The following is a 12,609-nucleotide window of genomic DNA, read 5'->3' as shown; positions in this document are numbered from 1 at the left end:
AATATCCTGTAAGCAGAGATCTCTATTCAACAAACTCCAGACAGAGCACCAGCATTTAAAACTGCGTTAGTAACATCCAGCATATTCCTGCCAGAGCAGAACATCAGCCAGTTCGTACAGAGCTTCATTCACCCAAATCATGTTGCCTTTTGGAGGGTGACTAGAAAGCAAATTTCAGATTTTTTTTAAATAGCAACTACTAGAAAAGAGATATTAACAAGATATTTTTGGGGGGGAGGGGGGAGAGGTGGGAAGAGATTTTAATTATACTCTCCAAAAAGATATTCATAGAGGACTTAAGAGTTGGAATCATTATTGACACCCTACTGATACCTTCCACTCCCTCTACAGATCTGCAACACCTGTTCACTTAAATACAGGTACACCTCTAAGGATGTCCCCCTCTGACAAAAACACCCTTGCTGCTGTTTGGACTGATAGAAGCCTCAACCACAATAACATACTTCATGTTACTTCCTATGGCAAACAATTCCACATGTTTCAAACTTTGGTTTTCTGCTTTCCAAAAATAAGAAAGCTGGCTACAATAAACCTTTTTTCATCTATTAGAAAACCCTGCCCAACCTTTCTTTTTACAGATTTCCTCAATTTTTAAGCCCTTTCAAAAATGTCCCATGCCATCGTCTCTTTTAGGACTAAAACAGCTATTTTCACTGTGACTGGCAGTACTCACCTGTCAAAAATTATGTTAGTCTGTTTTTATATTTCTATATCTGACCTTAATCTAAGCATTTTTCCTTGTGCATCATTCTGTCCTTCCTAACTACACTTATTTCTAAGAGCCTAGCCCAAGGACATGCCTCATTGAGGAACTGTGTAACCCCCTATCCCTGGCTACTGTCTGAGCAGGGACAATCACCACTGAGTTTTTGTTTAAAATTGTGCCTCAGTGCTAAAACTCCCCTTCAGGGTTGGTGGGCTGGTTTTAGGGGAAGGAGAGTAGGTTGACAGTATTTAAGCTGACCCCACCAAGGATCAAGCTTGGTTCCTGCCCCTCCATCCCCCAATTTGTTAGTTAGTTGCTATAGGATATAGATCTTTGCATTTTAGTTCTGTATATTCTCGGTTGTCATAAATGGCTGTACACTCAACTCATTGCCGTTGTCGAACCTTAATTTTACCAGGCAGGTAAATTGAAGTACATATATTTTTTGGGTTAGTTGACGATGGCAGTGCATGGAGGTCCATGTATTCTCCCTGAGCCCTAGCTGATCACGACAGTCCTGGGTGAGTTTTAATTGATTTGAATGCTAGCCACATAGCTGCTCAGGGCAGGTGGATTTTTTTTTTGTTGGATGATAAAAATGTTAAGTGTAATCTTATTTTCAGCTGAGGCGAGGAATCTTTAATACAGTTTCGTTCATTTTGAAATAAACGAAGCTGTGGACTTTTATTACCATATTTGTACACTTTCTTACGCTAATCTTGGCCATTAGTGAAGTGGAAGTTGGGGGTTATATAGAATCTGTTACTGGCAGTAGGAAGGGGTAAGTCATAGTTCTAAATGTTAATGATATGTCCCACCTTGCACACTCTAAACACATCATATACAAACACTATTTTACATGTATATCTTTCAGCCCTCAGAACTGCAGACTGATCAGAAGTCCAAGATATGATTGCCAAAAGACAAAAGCAATGCTCCATTACCAAGCATGAACTACGTAGCTAATGTAAACACATATTTATATAATCCTTGCACACAGCATGCACAAGATAGCAGGTTGTAGTTCACAACTTTTATATCTAAACTTCTGAATATATAGCAATACAAAAGCGAACAACATATAGAAGAAACACAAAATATAGGCACAGGGTGCAAAATATTCATAATTGTGAGCTGACGTGTATTGCAACTGACCAGTTTGTAATGCACATTTCAAGAGAGAGGAGGAAAGAGCTGTTGATGGAACTGAAGTGGGGGAAATAGTGAGAAGGGGAGGAGAGGGAAGCAGTGGAGCTTTAATGAATCTGATCTCTATTGAACTCTGCTGAGCATTAATTGCAATGGACTGTCAAAGGGACCATCCAGGACCCATTGGTGATACATTTTAAGTGAGTGGGGGAGGGGAGGGAATGCATTTAGATGAGATTTTATTTTACACCTTTTAAGAGTCACATTTGGAGATTCCTGCTGAAATGTTAGATAGCCGTTTGGAGAATGTATTAGCCTGCCTGAATTTTTGTGGCTGCTTTTGACTCTTCCTCTGGGGTTGAGATATATTAGCATAACATCAGTTCTATTTAATGAGAGGCCTTCTTCTGTTCCTTCTGCTTGAAGCCAATAAAAAATACTTTAGGTATTTAAAGTCTTTTTATCATATCTCCTGAAGTATTATGATAAGTAGAATCAACTTCCATTCTCTATCCAGTACAGAACATTCCTAGAAATATTAAACAGATAAGCATCTCAAATAAAATAGTTATTTGCTTGGAGCCATTTCTGACCTCCAAATAGCTGCAACGTTATTTTAAGGAGTCTTTAAAATAAATTCCACAGATAGAAATATTTATCTGGTTCCTAAAATTAATTCATTTAATTGTTATGCAAACTGTACAATATGCTCTAATCCCATTAAAATGTCTTTATTTTAAAACAAAAGATAAGAAGAGAAATTGTGATTTTTTTTTTTAATTTAAAGGGAATTTCATAGATTCTTTAAGGTGTGAGACAACAGAGAATTGTGTTCCAGTTGGTATTGAAACCAGAGGCCCAGATATACATCTACTGGGGGGTGGCATGTAGGGGAGACTGCAGAGACTGTAAGAGAAAGTAACCAGTGATTCCAGTGACCTAAAAAAATTAAAAAGCCAGGAGCCAGAAATGCTCACATCCAACATTTTATATTGTAAGGTTGCTATGAAAACAGAAGAAGGACATTAAATCTGACTAAAGTAGCTTATGGGATTCATAAATATGTAAAATCCATCCTAACAATATAGCAGGAAACGTGGCACATTTTAATAATGAGAATAGCACCGACAAAGTCTCCTTAATGTAATTGCCAGGAATTACCCAGACTTTTACTAACCTATGGCTAGATGGAGGGGGAGATTTTACTAACTTATGGCTAGCAGTATGTGTATACTGCTGTAATACAGTTTACATATGATCAAATACATATATATGGTATACTACAGACAACTATTTAAAAGATTTGACACTTCAACCCCATCCCATCCTAACACACACATACACATGCTATATACAGTATATTGAAAATATGTCTCCTTTTATAAAGGAAAGGGTCTTGATCTACTCCTTTCTGTGGTTACAATCAAAGTAGTTTACCTATTATATACAGATACTCATTTTGTGGTTAAGTGACTTGTCCAGAGACAAACCATTGCATTTCTCCATGTTAACAAGCGTGTACTTTATATTACAAGGGGTGCTGAAATGTTTTCAGTCCAACCAGGAAGAGAATGACCTGGATATGGTTCAGTCAGTGATCTGAAACAATGTAAACAAAATATAGAATTTTGTTTCTGCAAAACAACACTCTTTTCAGCTACAGTGACAAAATAATGCTTGGAATTTAGGATGTTGGTCGGTTGGGCTGAGAACTTTTCAGCACTCCTTCACCTATGTTTCAGGATGTAGTAATCGCACACAATAAGCCTATTTATGTGAGAATGATTAGGAATCAGCACAATAAGCATGCTCTCCGACGCTTGTTAAATTCATGACACTTTTACTGAAAAACAGCTGATTTATTTTCTGTCTAGACACTGTTTTTGCCTACTTTTGCCTGTTGCACTGGCTCTGCAGATAATGAAACAGGTCTAAACCTCCTAATGACTGGGGAAGGATATAAGGCAAGCACTGATCAGTGACTTGGCTCCTGAGATTCTTCCTAATATGTTATACCTACAGGATCAAAAGGTTTTTTTCTGGAAAATATGATTCGTACATTGTTTTGATTGTATAAAAACCATATATACTGAAGGACTATGAACAGAGACATATATTACACGTGGATTACATGCATTTAGAATACAATAGCTTCTAACAGGATAATAAATTTTATATAGCTTGTGCTCCGAGGTGTCAAGTCTTATAGATAATTATAGTAAAAATGGAACTTGTACCTTTCCAAGAATACCTAGCAATAAATGACCTTACTTGACACTTCAAGACAATCTGCTTGGCTGATCACACCTTAAGCTGTCAATAGAAACTCCATGGAAGACCCACTTTCATTCCTAGCCAGTATAATTCCCCTTTTATTCCCAGATACAAAGGTGCAATTTACCGCTTTATAATGCGAAGTTACTTGCCATAGAGCTATTTATTAAGGACATTTAGCTGAGATATCGTGATAAGCATTTACACACAATTTTCGCCTCTAAAAGAAAAGGCAGTTTGACTTGCAGACAAGCTGCGGATCAGGAATTTATTAAATACACTGAGGATGCAGAATGTTGCAACATCTGGAGAGAAGGAACGAGAAAGAGGAAGATAGGCTAAGATGGGACTTTCTGGCAGAAAATAAGAAGGTTGAACCATTCAGTTAGCCACTTAAGAGAAAACCTAAAGAGAAAACCCCGGAAAGCATGCCTCTAAGCCTCTGTAGAATTAAAAAGTCTTCCATCCTTACCTGGAGGACAGAAGCAGAGGGCCCCGCCAAAGTCTCTAGTTTTCGTGTACAAATACATTGCTTAAACTATCCTTCTAAAATAAGCTGGAGTCTAGTCCAGTCAGACTATTAGGACATTGGCTCAAGGAGAGTCGAGGTCCTCTTGTTTGGGGACTGATTTGGGGGGGATGGGGAAACTTAAAGAGACCGGTAGCTGCCAATGAGGTTCCATTTTATTGCTCCAGCTTTGAAAGGGGGGGCCCCCTGTATTCAAAGCCTCCTCTCTGCGGTTATTGTTAAGAGCAGGCCCCTGCAGGCCTCCCACCCTGGAGCCTCCCGGAACAATCGCTCTTTCCTGGAGGTGTTGGCTGCTTATTCACTCACAGCCCTGATGGCACTTGAGGCCCGGCTCTGAAGAATCTGTTTACAAAATTGCACTTTTCTCTAAAGCTACTCTAAAGAACTGAATGCATAGCTTAGGAAAACATTATCGAGACGAATAATTTAATTAAAAATGTTAAAGCTTGAAAAAAAAATGCTAAAATGTAACGAAAAAGAACATAGTTTTCCCTAGCTATCTGTTAATGTATCTTAAAAAAAATAGATAGGCTTTATAAACAGAATATTATTATACTTAACAGTGAATAAATCTACTGTCACAATATGGCAATAGAAGGTGAACATACAAATGCACTGATTCAATTAGAAGCTAGATTTTACTTCAGGTTATAATTAATATTAACAATGTTATTTAAATGTATCAGATCAACCAAATTAAGATTACCTGAAGCAAAACTTCAAAATTTCAAGGATAAACTATTTCAGAAATAATAATATACAGGGATGCAAAAAAGTTCTCAGCCCAACCAAGAAGAGAATGATATGGTTCAATGATATGGTTCAATCAATGATCTGAAACAATGTTAAAAAAACCAAACCAAAAAAAAACAAAAACCCACCCCAAGCAAACAAACAAAAAACCCCACCCCTACCAACAACAAAAACAGAGAATTTCGTTTCTGCAAATCGGCACTTAACGAAATAAGACGTTCAGAATTTGTGAAGTTGGTTGGTTGAGCTGAGAACTTTTCAGCACCCCTTGAATACTTCCTGCTTTTGGGTTGGCCGAAATCTTCAACAGATTTTCAAAGGTATCCTACATACCATAGTATCAACTTTTCTAAATATCCATAAAACCGGGTTGTTTTTTTTGTTTGTTTGTTTTGATTGAATTAAACTGATTTGCAAATTATTCAAAGAGTAACAGCCGCTTAAGCAAAACGGGAGTGAGGTGAAGGGACTTTCTTTGACTCCAGCTCAGTGGGTGAGGGTCTCTGCAGCAGTCCTGCTGTGCCTGTGTGGACCTCTCCAGTGGTTTGCTTGAGACAGGAGCAGGCAGTGATCAAGTGGCCTGGATGAGATGCAAACACAATACACAGAAAAAGAGGCGGAAGGGCTGGGAGAAAACAAAGAAGAACAAAAAAAAAAAGAAAAAAAAGAAAGAAAGCAGAAAGAGAAGGAAAACTTTACTCCAACCAGGAAAAAAAAAACAGCTTTATAAAAGAAGTAGTTTTCTCACTTTCAGTTTAGTAGTTTATTTTAGCCTTAAATTTAAGAAGGGAAAACAAACACAACAACCTTATTTTGAAATTTTTATTGTAAAATTTAAACGATCTTATCTCATTTTACTTTGCATTCAATGGGTTGCTGTTTCTGCATAAAAGACTGGCCAAGGAAGTATGTCTACAGGTTAGACCCCATGTACATGGAAAAAAAAAAACCCTGTAAATTGCTATAAAGATTTGTGGAGTTATTCTGTTGTGTTCAATGGATATTTCTGTCTAAACACCCATTTCAACATTACTGAAGACAAAGTTTCTAAATATTAGACTTCATCTGGATTTAGGATCCCTGGGTTCAGACTGTGAGTATTTACTGCTTGATAAATAAAGTGAAGATGTTTCTCGACACCCTTTACAGGTTTTTTTTTTACTCTAATTATTAAAACCCACAAATAGCACCCCATTCAGCAGACTCATCCCCCCCCCAAAAAAAAACCCCACAAACAAACCAAATATCGGCACTTGACTTTCAATCATGTTATAGACAGGTTCTGAGAAAAGACTGTATCAATAAAAGCAATGCTAGAAATAACATGATTTTAAAATCTCTGTATTACACACTTAGTTAAATCAATCTATCATGAATAATATACACACCTGCTATACATCAGTTTGGTTATTTTTGTTAAGGTGGTACTTATATTGTATATTAAAAGTACATCATATGTCATAAACAAATCTAGTAATGTACATTGTGTACCATGGGGCTCTTCCAATATGTGATATGAAGAAACATACACGTCTTTATTTCATGCCTTATGAGTGTCATGACTGTTCGTGTAAATGACAAAATGTCATTAATTCATAAAAATTGTGCATATGCTACTCCTTTCTGCATGGATACAGTACATGAAAATGCAAGTTTATATAAATATGAGAAAATAAATATTAATTATTGCAACAAATTATATTTAGTTGTTCTCTCCTATTTACACCCATCAAAGAAGCTTTTCACAATGACCACCGCGAGCATTTGTCCTTTCATCCTGAAGAAAATCCCAAATTTCAGTTCTCAAGCCAATGGGCACATTCCTTCAAATGACCTTTAGGATTCGTTCATTACAAAGCAGGTGAACATTCAGACCTAGTTTTGCCTATTGAAGTAGCTTGGTTTCCCAGGCAAGCTTTCTCTTTGAGCTGAGATGACCCCCCTCCACCCCCCAAAATTAAATTTTCAAAATGCGATTTATATAAAGGAGAAGAAAGTGTAGCTGTTGTAAATTATGTGTGCAAAATCTTCCCCTCCAGGAAGAGGAGACATCACGTTAGGCTGCAACCTGAATTTGCAACCTGTGATCTCTCTCCTGCATGCACATCGCAGATTAATATTACCCAAGATTAGTCAGACGAGCTATAGGAAGACGACGTGTCCCTGCGACTTCCTGCCATCTGGCTCGCTCTTTCTACATTTTCTGATATATATTCATATTTTTCCACCAAACAAAGTCTTTCTCCCCCACCCCCCACCCCCAGCCCTCTCTTTTCACTTCTTCTAAGAAAAGCTTCACAAATTTCTTTCCATATCTTGGGCACTAGGGCTTTTTTTTTCTGGAAAGAATTTTATAATTTTACATAGATTGGAGACATTTTTTTTAAAAGCACGTATCATTTGCACACCACGGTGAATCGATTTTTTTTTTTTGTATTTTGCATGAATATGTCACAGCAAATAATTGACAGAGCACCCATCAATACTGAAAGTCACCTTGTCAGAGCCGGAGCACAGCGGGTGGGCCGGGGGAGGGGGGGAGGGGTAACCCTGAAAAGCTGAAAAGAAATACAACTTCCCTTCGAATGGGAAATCCCTGTATGATCTAAATCAGAGACCCTGGCAGTTTCTGAGGAGTAGCAACCTGATTGTAAATAAAATCAGCATGTACTCCAAGTGTGTCCGAACAGGGAATGGAAGGTCGCACTGACAGCAAATCTAGGGCCTTGAGTCAAGGAAGACTTCTCTCTGTAAATACAAAATGGTAGAGAAAGCTTTATAAGCAAAGCCCTGATCTCAAAATCCAGTATCACATAAACCGATACTAATTAGAGCTTTTCATGTACCCTGCATAGTTTTAGCTGCAAATAACTTCCTTACAGTCTGATTGAGTTTGAATGACTCAGGGTCCTTGAATATGTCCAAACATTATTCTTTGCAACCTGTGATTGTGATGCAGGAGTGAAACGCTCTTACACTTGCTGCTTTTTTTTTTTTTTTTTAAACAAAATCCAAACCACAGAGATGCAAAAAAGGCTTGTGGGCTCCAAAGTCTGAAAACTAAGAACCCCGTTAACAATACCTGCTTCTCCTAGATAACTTAGAGGATTGCTGGGCTGCTTTTGAAGCAGAAAGAGAGGCCAGAAGGGACATGTTTGATGGTGGTAAGGACTGTGGATTGCTTCTTCAGTATAACTTGCTTCTCTAGAGGTTATTATAATATTTTAAATTTTGTAAGTCAGTGAAGGGGAGGACGGGGGGGGGGGGAAATGTCCTTGTATCCTCCACTGGTGATGTTCAAATGTGCTCTTACGATGCAGCTGAGCTCCTAGCTTAATGGCTATTGTATGAGTTTAAGACCGAGAGCTCTGAGGAAGGGATGGGTTGGGGGTGGGGGGTTTTTTGTGTTTTTTTTTTTTACCTCCTGATGGTGTAGATTTGTTGTCCAAAGAGTGCTAGAAGCAGTCAGGATTGAATGCGATTCAATGCGCCGGGAATGAGGACGCCTGATGGCCCCGCCTCCTTTCTCCTTTCCCGTGTAAGCGAGCTGTGGGGCGAAGAAAAGGGGGTTTCTTTCAAAGATACCTTAAAATGTGTAGCAGTCAGCAGCCTGGTTTATTTTGGTTTGATTTAAACATTATTTCAGATTATGAATATATATATATATATATATATATATATATACATACATTATTTCAGATTATGAATATATATATGTATACATACATATATATATATATATATATGTGTGTGTGTATATATATATATATATTCATAATCTGAAATAATGTTTAAATCAAACCAAAATAAATGTATATATATATAGCTGTAGCTAAAGAAGGAAATAAACAAAATGAACTAATACTCGATGGACCACTGGTCTGACCCAGCGGTGGCAATTCTTATGTTCTTATGTTATGTTAAGTCCTTCTACTTCTGAAAGCCGCGTGGCGTTTCTCTGAAAATAGCGCAATAAGTGAAAATTGCACTGTTTTCTGGCCTATGGAGTAAGGGAGCGGGCAGTGAATTTAAGAAAACCTGCTTGCTTTAGAATAGTGAGGCTGTCCTTGTCCTGCCTTCTCATTTTCTCTCGGGCCTTTCATTGCTGCTCCTACTCTTGGACCTAAGTTATTAACCACTTCATAGTCTCCCATTCTAAGGAATTCTGCAACGCAAACAAATTTTCTGTTTCAATAATTGAGTGAAAAGTACCAATCTGACTTAATTATAACATGAAGCCCCTCGGTTCGGTATGGGCCTGCGATGAACTGGCTGTCTTTATCAATACGGTCCTTATAAAGATTGAAACAAAAAAAAAAAACAACAACAACAATATATCGCTATTTTTCAGACTGGAGGGGAATTCAGCTTAAGAGCTGTAGCCGTTTTCAAAGAAGGAAATGGTAAAGGATCTGTATGTAACATGTTTCAGGGTCTGATCCTGGAGTTTCTTTGTTCCGCCTGAGAAATAGTGGGTGGTGAGAAAAGAGAGAAGTAGTACCAAAAAGGAGAGAAGGTATAAGTTCTTATCATAACGTTAATAGAAAGGCCTTTAGTGGAAGGAGGAAAAGTTGATGCTCATTAGAAACAACAACAACAAAATCACAGGAAAAAGACACGAGTAAGTCAATAAACATGTTATACTTACACTGATTTCCGCCTTGTAGTGAAAGTCAAATGCTAAATATCTGAGCAAAAAGGGGAAGCTAAGGCAGGACAGATCACCGGGAATAGTTTATGAAGGAGAAAAGAAGATACCCCTAAAGTGAAATATTAGTGCATCGTCAAAACTATGATCTAGTGAAAACCATTCCAGTGGAAATTATTCCATGCTTTTCGACGAAATAGGAATATTGGGACAGTCTTCTATTAGTCCAGAGTTTTCCCAGAAATGACATTTAAAAAAATGAGAATGTTCCGATTGTGGCGGAAGTAGCATAATTTTCGGTAAAATGGAAGTTTAGTGGTGTTGGGGGGAGGGTGTTAGGGGATATAATATCTGGACGGGTGGGAAGGGACAGTAACTGGAAAGTCCCAGGCAATCCATTCAACACCATGGACAGCGAATTCCTCTTTCCTATTTCTCTTCCCAACTGCTCAAGACACCTACCCTACCCGTTTCGCTTCCCCTTGTTCCACAGAAAAGCAGCCCAAATCCAGAAGAGAGCTCACAAGAACTGCTACCTACCTCTGCTTTCATCTCACCGGTCTGGCAATGTCAATCGGAGCCTTAACGGAGCAGGCCAGGTTCTTCTGGACTGCCGGCGCCTTTTCTTAAGATGGAAGAGAGGCCGTGCTTTCTTTCATAGGAAGAAAACTGCAAAGCCTAAAGTGTTAATATCGATGTTGAAAACAATTGTTGGACTACTTTCCTCGGCAGGAAGTAATTTAAAATAATAATAAACATTTATCTTGTGCAATTTTAGTCCAGTGTTCTTCCACTTACAACCACCGAGCCGGAAGCAGATAGGAAATAACATTCTACCTGTACTCTGCATAAAATAAACCAAACAGATTATAATGCAGTTTGGCAAAGGGGCTTTAAAAGATTTTGTAAATGCAAATATGATGTGAAACTTTGTAAACCTGGATATATCCCTCCCCGGACACACACACACACAAACACCATGTGGAGAGTCGCTTCAGAATGTAGACAGGGCCGAGCAGATGAGTGTTTTCACAAAATTAAGGATAAGTAAAGGTGAAAACAAAATTTTCTATAGTAGACACATATTTATCTAAGAACTAAGACTAAAAATATAAAAGATACTTTAAAAAAAACAGTAAACAATTCTTTACACGCACCTATGTGGGAAATAATGTTTTATATTGAATATAGCAGGTTCTAAGAATAATATACTGATCCTTAAACGCCATCATCACGTCGTGCCCTAATTCTACTTTTAAAATTTACAATTGTATTTCTGTACCCATTTAAAAAAAAAATATAAATCATATGAAGACGTAAAATAAAAAAAGAGAAACACTATGCTTTCACTTTTCTATTGTAACTCTGGAGCATATAATAGTGAAGCAGAATTAGTGTTTTTTTAAAAAATATTTCTCCTCATTATTAAGGCCCCTACAAGTATTTGATTCCATGCAACTATGAAAAAAATTATGGATAAATGAAAATACATCCGTAAAACAAATGGTTTACATATCCACTGGGCAGTGGTGCGTACCACTAAAAAGCTGGATATCAATCTGTAAACAGGTAACCGTGATTAGATTATAGGAGTATTGCGGTACTGATGCCCAAACCACCTAGCAAGGAAGGAGAGTGCAGGACTTTGGTATAGGTCTACCATAGAGACCAATATGCAGCAGAAAGGACACAAAGACACTTGATTGGAGGCACTGCTAGCTTTCATGCAAGCCAAATAAACTGGACTAGAAAATATAGAAAAGGGACTGGAGAAAAAAATAATCATGTGCCTTCCTGAGAGGTATAGATGGGGTTAAAAGCGAAAAGAAGATATCAGCTGATGTGAACTTGCATTGGATACTATTAGCTATTCTGCTTTCTGCATGATTTCACCCTTTCTTTCATCTATTTCGGGAAAGGGGGAGGAGGCAGCCATAGATGGCAAAACAGATATCCCTGCCCAAGCGTGCCACTTATCGAGGAGCCAGCCCAGCGCTGGTACATCAGTGACAACCAGCAATGATAAAGAGCAACGCTCTACATTCTGCAGAGCAGATACATACTGTCACTCATGCCAAAATAATGATTATGTCGATATTGTATATAATAATTTCATTTAATGAAAAAATATTCAAGCCAAAGTTTTTTAGGTGTTTTTTTTTTAAATGTGAACGCTGCTGGCTGGTCGTAAAAGGCTTTCAGCTCTCATTTGCAAGAATCCTTTTCAGACTAATAGCCAGAATGGGTGCCGCTGCGGGTCCAGAATGTTACCCCATATACTTTCAAGGACATGGTTGCTGATGAGGATTTGGTTAATGGAGGAGAACGTGTGTCCTAGCTATGACGTCATCAGGTCCCAATGTAATCCTCTTGTGCAGAACCCAATCAGCAGATGTGCAGAGAGCCTGGATGGAGAGAGGAGGCTGTAATCCTTTAGACTGGATCAGCTCAGCTGAGAGAAGCCGGGGTACCCAAACCCCCCTCTGCTGGGAAGATCAAGAGAGGGAATAAGCTGAGAAAGCTGTCTCC

Source organism: Geotrypetes seraphini, chromosome 11 (genome assembly GCF_902459505.1).
Source record: "Geotrypetes seraphini chromosome 11, aGeoSer1.1, whole genome shotgun sequence".
NCBI classification, from domain to species: Eukaryota; Metazoa; Chordata; class Amphibia; order Gymnophiona; family Dermophiidae; genus Geotrypetes; species Geotrypetes seraphini.
Note: the sequence above shows the minus strand (reverse complement) of the source record.